General features: G+C 36.7%; 1 pseudogene; it reads left to right on the forward strand.

The window, feature by feature from the left end:
• The first annotated feature begins 2,120 nt into the window (after positions 1-2,120).
• LOC139156131 (NADH-ubiquinone oxidoreductase chain 5-like) lies at positions 2,121-12,855 on the forward strand (annotated as a pseudogene).
• The last annotated feature ends 282 nt before the right edge of the window (positions 12,856-13,137 follow it).

Raw genomic sequence — 13,137 nt, forward strand, 5'->3', positions numbered from 1 at the left:
ATGAATGCGGCTTTGACCCAACAGACAACGCACGCACACCAATTTCTATCCAATTCTTCTTAGTCGCTATCTTGTTTATCCTCTTTGACCTAGAAATTGTACTCCTCCTCCCTGTCGTATGAAGCATAAACACCAACCCCCCCTACACCACTTTTACCCTAATCATTACCCTCATCACCATTCTCACACTAGGCCTACTATATGAATGACTACAAGGAGGCCTAGAATGAGTAGAATATTTAAGGTAGTCTAATCAGACACCCGATTTCGACTCGGGAAATCTTAATCATTAAGCCTTAAAAATGGAAACAGCCAAAACTATACTATTTATAGCCTTTACAATTACTATCACAAGCCTTTCCATACAACACAAACACCTTATACTTGCCCTCATATGCTTAGAAACAATAATGCTTATTGTATTTTCTATGTTAGTAATATTTACCTCAACTTCAACAACCACAACACAAACCCCCATATCAATTGTAATACTATCTTTATCTGTGTGTGGAGCCGCCGTTGGCCTCAGCCTAGTAGTTGCAATCACACGCACTCACGGAAATGACTTCCTAAAAAATCTAAGTCTACTATAATGCTTAAAATTTTATACATAACCTCTATATTAATTCCTACTATCTTTACTATTAAACCAAAAATACTCTACACAACATCAATTTCCTACACATTCTTACTCGCCACACTAAGCTTAAATTTACTAGAACCAACCTCCAATAACCATCTTTTTCTTGACTCAAGCTCAACCCCTTTATTCGTACTATCTTTCTGACTCCTACCAATTACAGTAATAGCAGGCCAACATGCAATAACCAAAGAGCCAACTCAACGACAACGAACATACCTAATAACAATCGTACTTCTTCAAGTATTTATTGCAGCAACATTTACAGCCTACAACCTCACACTAATATACATTATATTTGAAGCCACTCTCATTCCAACCCTTATTATTATTACCCGATGAGGACAACAAGCAGAACGACTCACTGCAGGAACCTACTTTATACTTTATACCTTAACAACCTCAATACCACTTCTTATAGCAATCATTTTCCTCAACAACTCCTCCAACACCCCAACACTGTTTATCCAAACAGCACAAACCCCATGGCAGCTAAGCGAGCTATTATGAATAGCCTGCTTAGCTGCCTTTTTAGCGAAAATACCAATCTACGGATTACACCTATGATTACCAAAAGCACATGTTGAAGCCCCCATTGTGGGCTCCATAGTACTAGCCGCAATTTTGCTAAAACTTGGAGGATATGGAATTATACGCTTAACACAAATCCTTCCCGTAATAAAAACTGATATATTTTTACCATTTATCGTGCTAGCTCTGTGAGGGGCCACCCTAGCAAACCTGACCTGTCTACAACAAACAGACCTTAAATCCTTAATCGCATATTCATCAATTAGCCACATAGGCCTAGTAATTGCAGCAATCGCTATTCAAACACAATGAAGCCTAGCCGGAGCTATAGCCCTCATAATTGCCCACGGTTTTACTTCCTCAGCACTATTTTGCTTAGCAAACATCACCTATGAACGAACTAAAACCCGAATTATAAACCTTACACGAGGGTTTCATAACCTCCTACCAATAATCACAATATGATGACTTTTAATTAACCTAATAAATATTGCAACCCCACCCAGTCTAAATTTTACAGGAGAACTGCTTATTGCATCCTCCCTGTTCTATTGATGCCCCATTACAATAACTATATTTGGAATATCCATACTAATTACAGCACTATATTCCCTTCACATATTTTTATCTACACAAATAGGCACACCCCTTACTAATTCTAAAATCGCACAAACACACTCACGAGAACACCTCCTCATAACCCTCCACACACTACCACTAATATTAGTCTCTATAAAACCTGAACTTATATTTAGGTGCGCGTAATTTAAATAAAATGTCATGCTGTGACCATGATAATAGGAGTCTCTCCTCACACACCACGAGGGTGTCATAAGATCTGCTAACTCTTTTACCTGGAACTAAACTCCAGCCCCCTCTACCAAAGGATAGTAGTATTCCACTGGTCTTAGGCACCAAAACCCTTGGTGCAAATCCAAGTGGTAGAATAATGGACCTTATCTCCCCAACAATTATACTTACTACTTTCTTATCCCTAATTGCACTAATCATACAACCACAAACAATACAAAATATAAAGAAAAACCTTATATTATTATTTTTTCTAAACTTAGTCCCTATTAACCCCCTCCTTAACAATAAAGAACTTACAATATCATTCCCACCACTAATTAATGTAATGACAGAAAACATTAACATCTCTGTTACATTAGACACCCTATCACTTATATTCTTTCCCATCGCCCTATTCATTACATGATCTATCACAGAATTTTCTATTTGGTATATATCATCAGACCCCCTCAACAATAAATTTACCAAGTACCTACTAATCTTTTTAATTACTATATTAACTATTATTTCAGCAAATAATCTATACCAACTTTTCATCGGGTGAGAAGGCGTAGGAATTATATCTTTTCTCCTAATTGGATGATGATCTGGTCGCCCAGACGCCAACACAGCCGCACTCCAAGCTATTGCCTACAATCGCATCGGAGACATTGGCCTTATTTTAACAACCCTATGACTAATAACTTCATCATCTATTAACTTACAAGAACTTATCTTTCAACACGAAATAATATACACCATTCCAACAATAGGCCTATTAGCTGCAGCCATGGGAAAATCCGCACAATTTGGCCTACACCCCTGACTTCCTTCCGCTATAGAAGGCCCAACCCCTGTATCAGCCCTACTACACTCCAGCACTATAGTCGTAGCAGGAGTTTTTTTACTCATCCGACTTTACCCAACATATTGCAACAACAAAACCATAACTACAATCTGCCTTCTAGTAGGATCTATAACAACTATATTTGCTGCAACCGCAGCAACAACCCACTACGACATTAAAAAGATTATCGCACTATCAACCACAAGCCAACTAGGCTTAATAATAACCATAATCGGCCTCAATCAACCAACACTAGCTTTTCTCCACATAGCTACTCACTCTTTTTTTAAAGCCTTATTATTCCTATGCTCAGGATCATTTACTCATAACCTGAATAACGAACAAGATATCCGAATGATAGGAGGCCTAACAAAAACAACCCCTATAACCTCATCATTTATTACAATCGCTAGCTTCTCCCTTATAGGCATACCCTTTCTAACCGGCTTTTACTCAAAAGACACCATCATTGAAACAATAATAAATTCTTATACCAACTCATGAGCCATAACAATGATCTTCATCGCCACCATTATTTCTGCCGTCTACAGTACACAACTTATTTTATATTTACTCTCCAAATTCCCACGAACAAACCACACCACTAACAAAGAAACAACAAACATCATCACCCCCCTTCTACGTCTAACCGCTGCTTCAACCTTAATAGGTACTCTAGCAAAAACCCTAACTCTACAAACCACAACACTAATTACTATACCAACCATAATTAAACTCACAGCACTAATTGCTACACTTACAGGAGCCTCTCTATCAATAGACATACTCAACACCACCCTCCATTCTAAACCAAAAAAAACAATTACATCCAACCACTTCTTCAACCAGCTAGCTTTCTTCAATATCCCCCACCGAATACTAACCATACAAAGTATAAAACTTAGCCAACAAAAATCCAATGAGCTTATTGATCTATGAACGCTCGAAATACTAGGACCTAAAGGCCTATCAAACTCAATCACCCCGACCATCCACCTCTCAACACAACAAAAAAATATAATCAAAAACTTCCTCCCAATCTTTACCTTCACCATAATTTCCTCTATCCTTCTTCTCTAAAAGAACGCAGACCCCCCTTACAAGATCAACCAATTACTACCAAAATAGAAAACAACACCACAAACAAACCCCAAGAACAAACCACCAAACCCACACCACCCTTAAAATAAAAAACACAAGCACCATTTACCTCTAAACACAACATCTCCTCTCAAACCGTATTAACTATTAACGCATCTAAGACCCAAACACCAACTCACCAAAAACCCAAAATAGCTAAGACCAAAACAAAAATAGCAAAAAACTTAGCCGACCACCCCTGTAGCATATCCACCTTATCCTTCTCTACACTCACACAATAACTAAAAATCACAACCAGACCCCCTAAATAAATAATATAAACTACAAAAGCCATAAAAGTACGACCAAAAACAACCATAAAAAGACAACAAAAAAATGAGACCCCTATAAGAATAATCACCCCTTGATAAGGAACAAAAATATAACCTAACACAGACACACTAAAAACTACAAATATTATTGACATATACACCAAATAATTTATTAAAACCATAATTTTTGCTCTATTAGAGACCTGCGGTACGAAAAACCACTGTTGTAATCAACTACAAAAATCATGCTCAACCAACACACACTTCTACTATTTAATCTTCTCCCAGTAGGAATAAATATCTCTACTTGATGAAATTTTGGCTCAATACTATTAGCCTGCTTAATTTTACAAACTTTAACGGGTTTCCTCCTAGCAATCCATTACACAGCTAACATCAACCTAGCCTTCTCATCTGTCATTCACATTATACGAGACACCCCCCACGGATGAATCTTACAAAACCTCCATGCCATCGGAGCTTCTATATTCTTTATCTGTATCTACATCCACATCGGCCGCGGCCTCTACTACAGTTCCTACCTAAACAAATCAGTATGACTATCAGGTGTTAGCCTACTTATTACTCTAATAGCAACTGCTTTCTTCGGATACGTTCTTCCCTGAGGACAAATATCCTTCTGAGCAGCAACAGTAATTACCAATCTCCTGACAGCCGTACCTTATATTGGCACCTCTCTAACAACTTGACTATGAGGAGGATTCTCAATCAATGACCCTACACTAACACGATTCTTCGCACTTCACTTTATCCTCCCATTCATCATTATATCTTTATCCTCCATCCACATTATTCTTCTTCACGACGAAGGCTCAGGCAACCCACTCGGAACCAACTCAGACACAGACAAAATCCCATTTCACCCCTACCACTCATACAAAGACACCCTAATATTATCTATCCTTATCTCCCTCATACTCATCACTATTTCCCTCGCCCCCAACATCTTTAACGACCCAGATAACTTCTCAAAAGCCAATCCAATAGTTACACCCCAACATATTAAACCAGAATGATACTTTCTATTTGCATACGGAATTCTACGATCAGTCCCAAATAAGCTAGGCGGGACTTTAGCACTAATCTTATCAGTCTCCATCCTAATCTCAATACCATTTACCCACACCTCTTACATTCGATCAATGACCTTTCGCCCATTTGGACAACTCCTATTCTGAACCCTAATTACTACCTTCATTACAATTACATGAGCAGCCACTAAACCAGTAGAACCCCCATTTATACTAATTAGCCAAATAACCTCTCTACTCTACTTCCTATTCTTCATTATAAACCCCATTCTAGGTTGACTAGAAAATAAACTCTCTATACCACCCACATGCCCTGGTAGCTTAACTCACAAAGCATTGTTCTTGTAAACCAAAGACGGGCCCTTCCCCCAGAGCATCAAAGAGGGACTTCCATCTCTAGCCCCCAAAGCTAACATTTTATCTTAAACTACTCTTTGATTGCCCCCTCCGGGGGTGTATCCCCAACCATATGCCCCCTCCGGGGGTGTATCCCCGACCATATGCCCCCTCCGGGGGTGTATCCCCAACCATATGCCCCCTCCGGGGGTGTATCCCCGACCATATGCCCCCTCCGGGGGTGTATCCCCGACCATATGCCCCCTCCGGGGGTGTATCCCCGACCATATGCCCCCTCCGGGGGTGTATCCCCGACCATATGCCCCCTCCGGGGGTGTATCCCCGACCATATGCCCCCTCCGGGGGTGTATCCCCGACCATATGCCCCCTCCGGGGGTGTATCCCGGCCCATAGATTAATGTATCTCTTATACATTAGTCTTACTTTGCTATGTATAATCCACATAAGTGATTTGCCCCATGCATATAAGCCAGTATTGTATAATAATGATTAGTACGATATGTTAGTATGTATAATCCACATTAACGATTTGCCCCACGCATATAAGCCAGTATTTTATATTAATGATTATTAAGACATATTGGTTTAATAGCACACTCCTTATCCACCTCATATTCTGGGTCGTTCCATGCACGGTACGTCTGGGGACGTGACTCGTTATTCATAATTACTCACGAATATCCTGTTCCAACTGGTATCCCATGATCTAGTCCAGCCCGAGAAATCCTCTATCCTTCAGCGTAAAGCATGGCAGTCCCGCTTTTCACGTCCATGTATTGTAACTCCTCCCACAGTGCCTTTTACGAGACCACTGGTTACTCTTTCAGGTTCATTTCGATGGCCCGGAACCATCCCTCATTCCCAGCTTTTTACGACGCCTTCATCGCACCCTCTATATTGGTACATACACCCTCATGTTTAGATCACGCATGCTCGATCCACCCCTGGTAATTTTTATTTTTTAACGGCTTTCTTCAACCCCCCCTTGCCCGCGGCTTCCTCTCGGACGTGTACAACTCCAGTTCATCTTGAGCATACCCACGTTCCAGTGCTTATTGGACATATTATTAATCTGGCATATTCCCCCATATATTACAATCTTTCCATGGTTTTTAGACATACTTTTCTTATTCCTACTACTCTCCAGCCATTCTCTACAAATTTTTATTGGATATTTTCCCACAAAACACTTTTTTGCAGCCTGATTTTTTAAAAATCATATCGTATTTTGAAAGACAAATTAATCAATAAAATCCAACAAACCCGTTTTCTTATAATAAAGCACCATTACATCTTGCATATGAACCCCTTTGTACTTTCAAAGGCACAACCCCTACATATCTGTGAAAAAGATTTCACATATTTATTAATTAATTATCCTATCTTATATTTAAATCCGGGGATTCTCTATTATAAATAGAATTCACTGTAAAAAGTATTTTTATACAATATTAATTAATTTGCCTTTACTAATATTAAATCCGGGGATTCTCTATTTCATAAAGAAATTATCTGTGAAAAAGATTTCACATATTTATTAATTAATTATCCTATCTTATATTTAAATCCGGAGATTCTCTATTATAAATAGAATTCACTGTAAAAAGTATTTTTATACAATATTAATTAATTTGCCTTTACTAATATTAAATCCGGGGATTCTCTATTTCATAAAGAAATTATCTGTGAAAAAGATTTCACATATTTATTAATTAATTATCCTATCTTATATTTAAATCCGGAGATTCTCTATTATAAATAGAATTCACTGTAAAAAGTATTTTTATACAATATTAATTAATTTGCCTTTACTAATATTAAATCCGGGGATTCTCTATTTCATAAAGAAATTATCTGTGAAAAAGATTTCACATATTTATTAATTAATTATCCTATCTTATATTTAAATCCGGAGATTCTCTATTATAAATAGAATTCACTGTAAAAAGTATTTTTATACAATATTAATTAATTTGCCTTTACTAATATTAAATCCGGGGATTCTCTATTTCATAAAGAAATTATCTGTGAAAAAGATTTCACATATTTATTAATTAATTATCCTATCTTATATTTAAATCCGGAGATTCTCTATTATAAATAGAATTCACTGTAAAAAGTATTTTTATACAATATTAATTAATTTGCCTTTACTAATATTAAATCCGGGGATTCTCTATTTCATAAAGAAATCATCTGTGAAAAAGATTTCACATATTTATTAATTAATTATCCTATCTTATATTTAAATCCGGGGATTCTCTATTATAAATAGAATTCACTGTAAAAAGTATTTTTATACAATATTAATTAATTTGCCTTTACTAATATTAAATCCGGGGATTCTCTATTTCATAAAGAAATTATCTGTGAAAAAGATTTCACATATTTATTAATTAATTATCCTATCTTATATTTAAATCCGGGGATTCTCTATTATAAATAGAATTCACTGTAAAAAGTATTTTTATACAATATTAATTAATTTGCCTTTACTAATATTAAATCCAGGGATTCTCTATTTCATAAAGAAATTATCTGTGAAAAAGATTTCACATATTTATTAATTAATTATCCTATCTTATATTTAAATCCGAGGATTCTCTATTATAAATAGAATTCACTGTAAAAAGTATTTTTATACAATATTAATTAATTTGCCTTTACTAATATTAAATCCGGAGATTCTCTATTTCATAAAGAAATTATCTGTGAAAAAGATTTCACATATTTATTAATTAATTATCCTATCTTATATTTAAATCCGGAGATTCTCTATTATAAATAGAATTCACTGTAAAAAGTATTTTTATACAATATTAATTAATTTGCCTTTACTAATATTAAATCCGGGGATTCTCTATTTCATAAAGAAATTATCTGTGAAAAAGATTTCACATATTTATTAATTAATTATCCTATCTTATATTTAAATCCGGAGATTCTCTATTATAAATAGAATTCACTGTAAAAAGTATTTTTATACAATATTAATTAATTTGCCTTTACTAATATTAAATCCGGGGATTCTCTATTTCATAAAGAAATTATCTGTGAAAAAGATTTCACATATTTATTAATTAATTATCCTATCTTATATTTAAATCCGAGGATTCTCTATTATAAATAGAATTCACTGTAAAAAGTATTTTTATACAATATTAATTAATTTGCCTTTACTAATATTAAATCCGGGGATTCTCTATTTCATAAAGAAATTATCTGTGAAAAAGATTTCACATATTTATTAATTAATTATCCTATCTTATATTTAAATCCGGGGATTCTCTATTATAAATAGAATTCACTGTAAAAAGTATTTTTATACAATATTAATTAATTTGCCTTTACTAATATTAAATCCGGGGATTCTCTATTTCATAAAGAAATTATCTGTGAAAAAGATTTCACATATTTATTAATTAATTATCCTATCTTATATTTAAATCCGGGGATTCTCTATTTCATAAAGAAATTATCTGTGAAAAAGATTTCACATATTTATTAATTAATTATCCTATCTTATATTTAAATCCGGAGATTCTCTATTATAAATAGAATTCACTGTAAAAAGTATTTTTATACAATATTAATTAATTTGCCTTTACTAATATTAAATCCGGGGATTCTCTATTTCATAAAGAAATTATCTGTGAAAAAGATTTCACATATTTATTAATTAATTATCCTATCTTATATTTAAATCCGGAGATTCTTTATATGTTATCATAGCTTATTACTAAAGCATAGCACTGAAAATGCTAAGATGGGTTTTACCTGATTAACACAAGGTCTTGGTTTTGAACCTCTAATTACCTTCACCCTTTAATTATACATGCAAGCCTCCCCACAACAGTGAATCAACCCACTAACATCTAGTACGAAAGGTATCAGGCAACCGCCTAAAACACCCAGCAATAAGCCACACCCACACGGGCATACCCGCAGCAGTAATTAATATTAAGCCATAAGCCTAAGCTTGACCTAGAAAAAGAGTTTTAGGGTCGGTTAATCTCGTGCCAGCGACCGCGGTTATACGATAGACCCAAGATAATTACACCGGCGTAAAGTATGACTAAATGACAGTAACACTATTAAGAAAGAAACCCCCCCAGCCGTAAAAAGCCACAGGCCATATGAACCAGACCCTTAATAACTCAAACCTCACCAACTCATGAAAGCCACGACACAAACTAAGATTAGATACCTTACTATGCCCGGCCATAACACGACAATTAAACAACAATTTGTTCGCCAAATAACTACGAGTACAAACTTAAAATTTAAAAGACTTGACGGTACCCCATATCAACCTAGAGGAGCCTGTCCAATAAGCCGATACCCCACGATCAACCCAACACACTCTAGCCCTACAGTCTATATACCGCCGTCGCCAGTTCACCTTGCAAAAGAAACAAAGTGAGCACAATAGACCATATCTAACACGACAGGTCGAGGTGTAACTAATGAGTATGTAAAGATGGGCTACATTTTCTAAAACAGAAAATCACGGATAAACCATGAAACTAAAAACTGAAGGAGGATTTAGCAGTATGCTAAGAATAGAACACTAAACAGAAATTAACGCAATGAGGTGCGTACACACCGCCCGTCATCCCTGCCAACAATACTTCTTTCCTACATTAAACCTTACACTTTACTCAAGCAGGGCAAGTCGTAACACGGTAAGCGTACTGGAAAGTGCGCTTAGAAACAAAAAGTAGCTTATAAAAAGCATTCGACCTACACTCGAACGACATTATCAATATAATCTTTTTGAGCCACACAACTCTCTTACACAAATATCCTATAATATATCAAACAAAACATTTGACCCACTCAGTAGATGCGATCGAACAGTAAACCAATATAAGTACCGCAAGGAAAATAAAACAAGCAATAAACAGCAAAGACAAAACCTTGTACCTTTTGTATCATGGTTTAGCAAGTTAAAGGTAGACAAGAAGAACTGAAGCCTACCCACCCCGAAACCAGGTGAGCTACTTTAAAGTAGCCCAACTAGAGCCAACCCATCCCTGTAGCAAAAGGGTGGGACAACTTAAAAGTAGAAGTGAAAAGCCCATCGAACCCGGAGATAGCTGGCTACCTAACAAAAAGATTTTAGTCTTACTTTAGACCTATAAACCAAATACTAGTCCTCTAAAGAAACTCAATAGGGGTACAGCTCTATTGAAACAGGATACAACCTGAATTTGAGAGAAATCTATTCATCCTCACCCGTAGGCCTTTAAGCAGCCATCTAAAAAAATATCGTTAAAGAATTTTTTACCCAATTCAACAACCCAATGAAAACTCCAAAATAACTAAAGGTGAGCTCATACTTATGAACACCATTATGCTAAAACTAATAATAAGATACCCTCTCTATAACGCACCCATCCACTAGAAACGGACCCCCCACTAGTCATTAACAGACCACAATAGGTAAACCATTAACTAATTCTCACTTACCCCATTACTGTGACACCAACACAGGAGCGTTAAAAAGAAAGATTAAACACTATAAAAGGAACTCGGCAACCTAAACCCCAACTGTTTAACAAAAACATAACCTTTAGCCCTATTAACAGTATTAAAGGCAACGCCTGCCCAGTGAATAATTAAACGGCCGCGGTACTCTAACCGTGCAAAGGTAGCATAATCATTTGTCCACTAATTATGGACTAGTATGAAAGGCAAAATGAGGGTTCAACTGTCTCTTATAGTGAGTCAATTAAACTGATCTCCCAGTAAAAAAGCTGGAATAAACACACAAGACCAGAAGACCCTGTGAAGCTTAAACTAAACTATTAAACCACATAATAATTACTTTCGGTTGGGGCGACCTCGGAAAAAAAAGAACTTCCAAATTAGTGACATCAATCACCCCATAGGCCAACAAGCCACATACGACCCAGCACACCTGATAATTGAACCAAGTTACTCCAGGGATAACAGCGCCATCTTCTTCAAGAGTCCATATCAAAAAGAAGGTTTACGACCTCGATGTTGGATCAGGACATCCCAATGGTGTAGCCGCTATTAAAGGTTCGTTTGTTCAACGATTAACAGTCCTACGTGATCTGAGTTCAGACCGGAGCAATCCAGGTCGGTTTCTATCTATGTTTAACCACTCCGCCCAGTACGAAAGGACCGACGAAGCGGAGCCAATACTAAAGATACGCTCTTAACTACAAACCAAATACTACCTCCCCATTTTTAAACCAAGATAAGGTTAATTAAGATAAACCTCTTAATAATTTACTCAATCTTTCTTAACACCATAAACACCCTTCTCTACATTCTCCCTATCCTAATTGCTGTCGCATTCCTCACCCTCTTAGAGCGAAAATTAATAGGATACATACAACACCGCAAAGGCCCAAACATCGTAGGCCCAGAAGGCCTCCTCCAACCAATCGCAGACGGACTAAAACTAATTATTAAAGAATCAACCAAACCCTCCATATCATCACCCATCCTATTTATACTTTCACCCATCCTAGCACTCACACTAGCCCTAATCACCTGAATACCTATACCAATACCAACCCCATTAATTAACATAAACTTAGGCCTTATATTTATTATAGCCATATCGGGCATATTCACCTACATCATCCTATGATCCGGATGGTCTTCAAACTCAAAATACCCACTACTAGGCTCTATACGAGCTGTAGCACAAATTATTTCCTATGAAGTAACACTCGGCCTAATTATCATCTCAATAGCCACCCACTCTGGTGGATACTCACTCCTCTCTTTCACAGAGACGCAAGAAAAACTATGATTATTCCTATCCTCCTGACCACTAGCTATAATATGATTCACATCCACACTAGCAGAAACCAACCGCTCACCCTTTGACCTAACAGAAGGAGAATCTGAACTAGTTTCAGGATTCAACGTAGAATTCTCAGCAAGCCCATTCGCACTACTATTCCTAGCAGAATATACCAACATCCTATTAATAAACACCCTATCAACAATGATATTCTTCAACCCAGGCACAAACTTCTCACCACTATTTACAACAAATTTACTAGTAAAAACAACTCTCCTCACAACTATATTCCTATGAACCCGCGCCTCATACCCCCGATTCCGATATGACCAACTCATACACCTCCTATGAAAACAATTTCTCCCACTAACCCTAGCAATATGCTTACTAAACTGCTCTTCTCCTACAGCACTATTTGGTGTTCCACCACAATAGAAGCGTGCCTGAGAAAGGACTACTTTGATAGAGTAGACACGGAACTAAATATTCCCGCTTCTCATATGCCCCCTCCGGGGGTGTATCCCCAACCATATGCCCCCTCCGGGGGTGTATCCCCGACCATATGCCCCCTCCGGGGGTGTATCCCCGACCATATGCCCCCTCCGGGGGTGTATCCCGGCCCATAGATTAATGTATCTCTTATACATTAGTCTTACTTTGCTATGTATAATCCACATAAGTGATTTGCCCCATGCATATAAGCCAGTATTGTATAATAA

Source organism: Erythrolamprus reginae, unplaced genomic scaffold (assembly GCF_031021105.1).
Source record: "Erythrolamprus reginae isolate rEryReg1 unplaced genomic scaffold, rEryReg1.hap1 scaffold_320, whole genome shotgun sequence".
Lineage (NCBI taxonomy): Eukaryota > Metazoa > Chordata > Lepidosauria > Squamata > Dipsadidae > Erythrolamprus > Erythrolamprus reginae.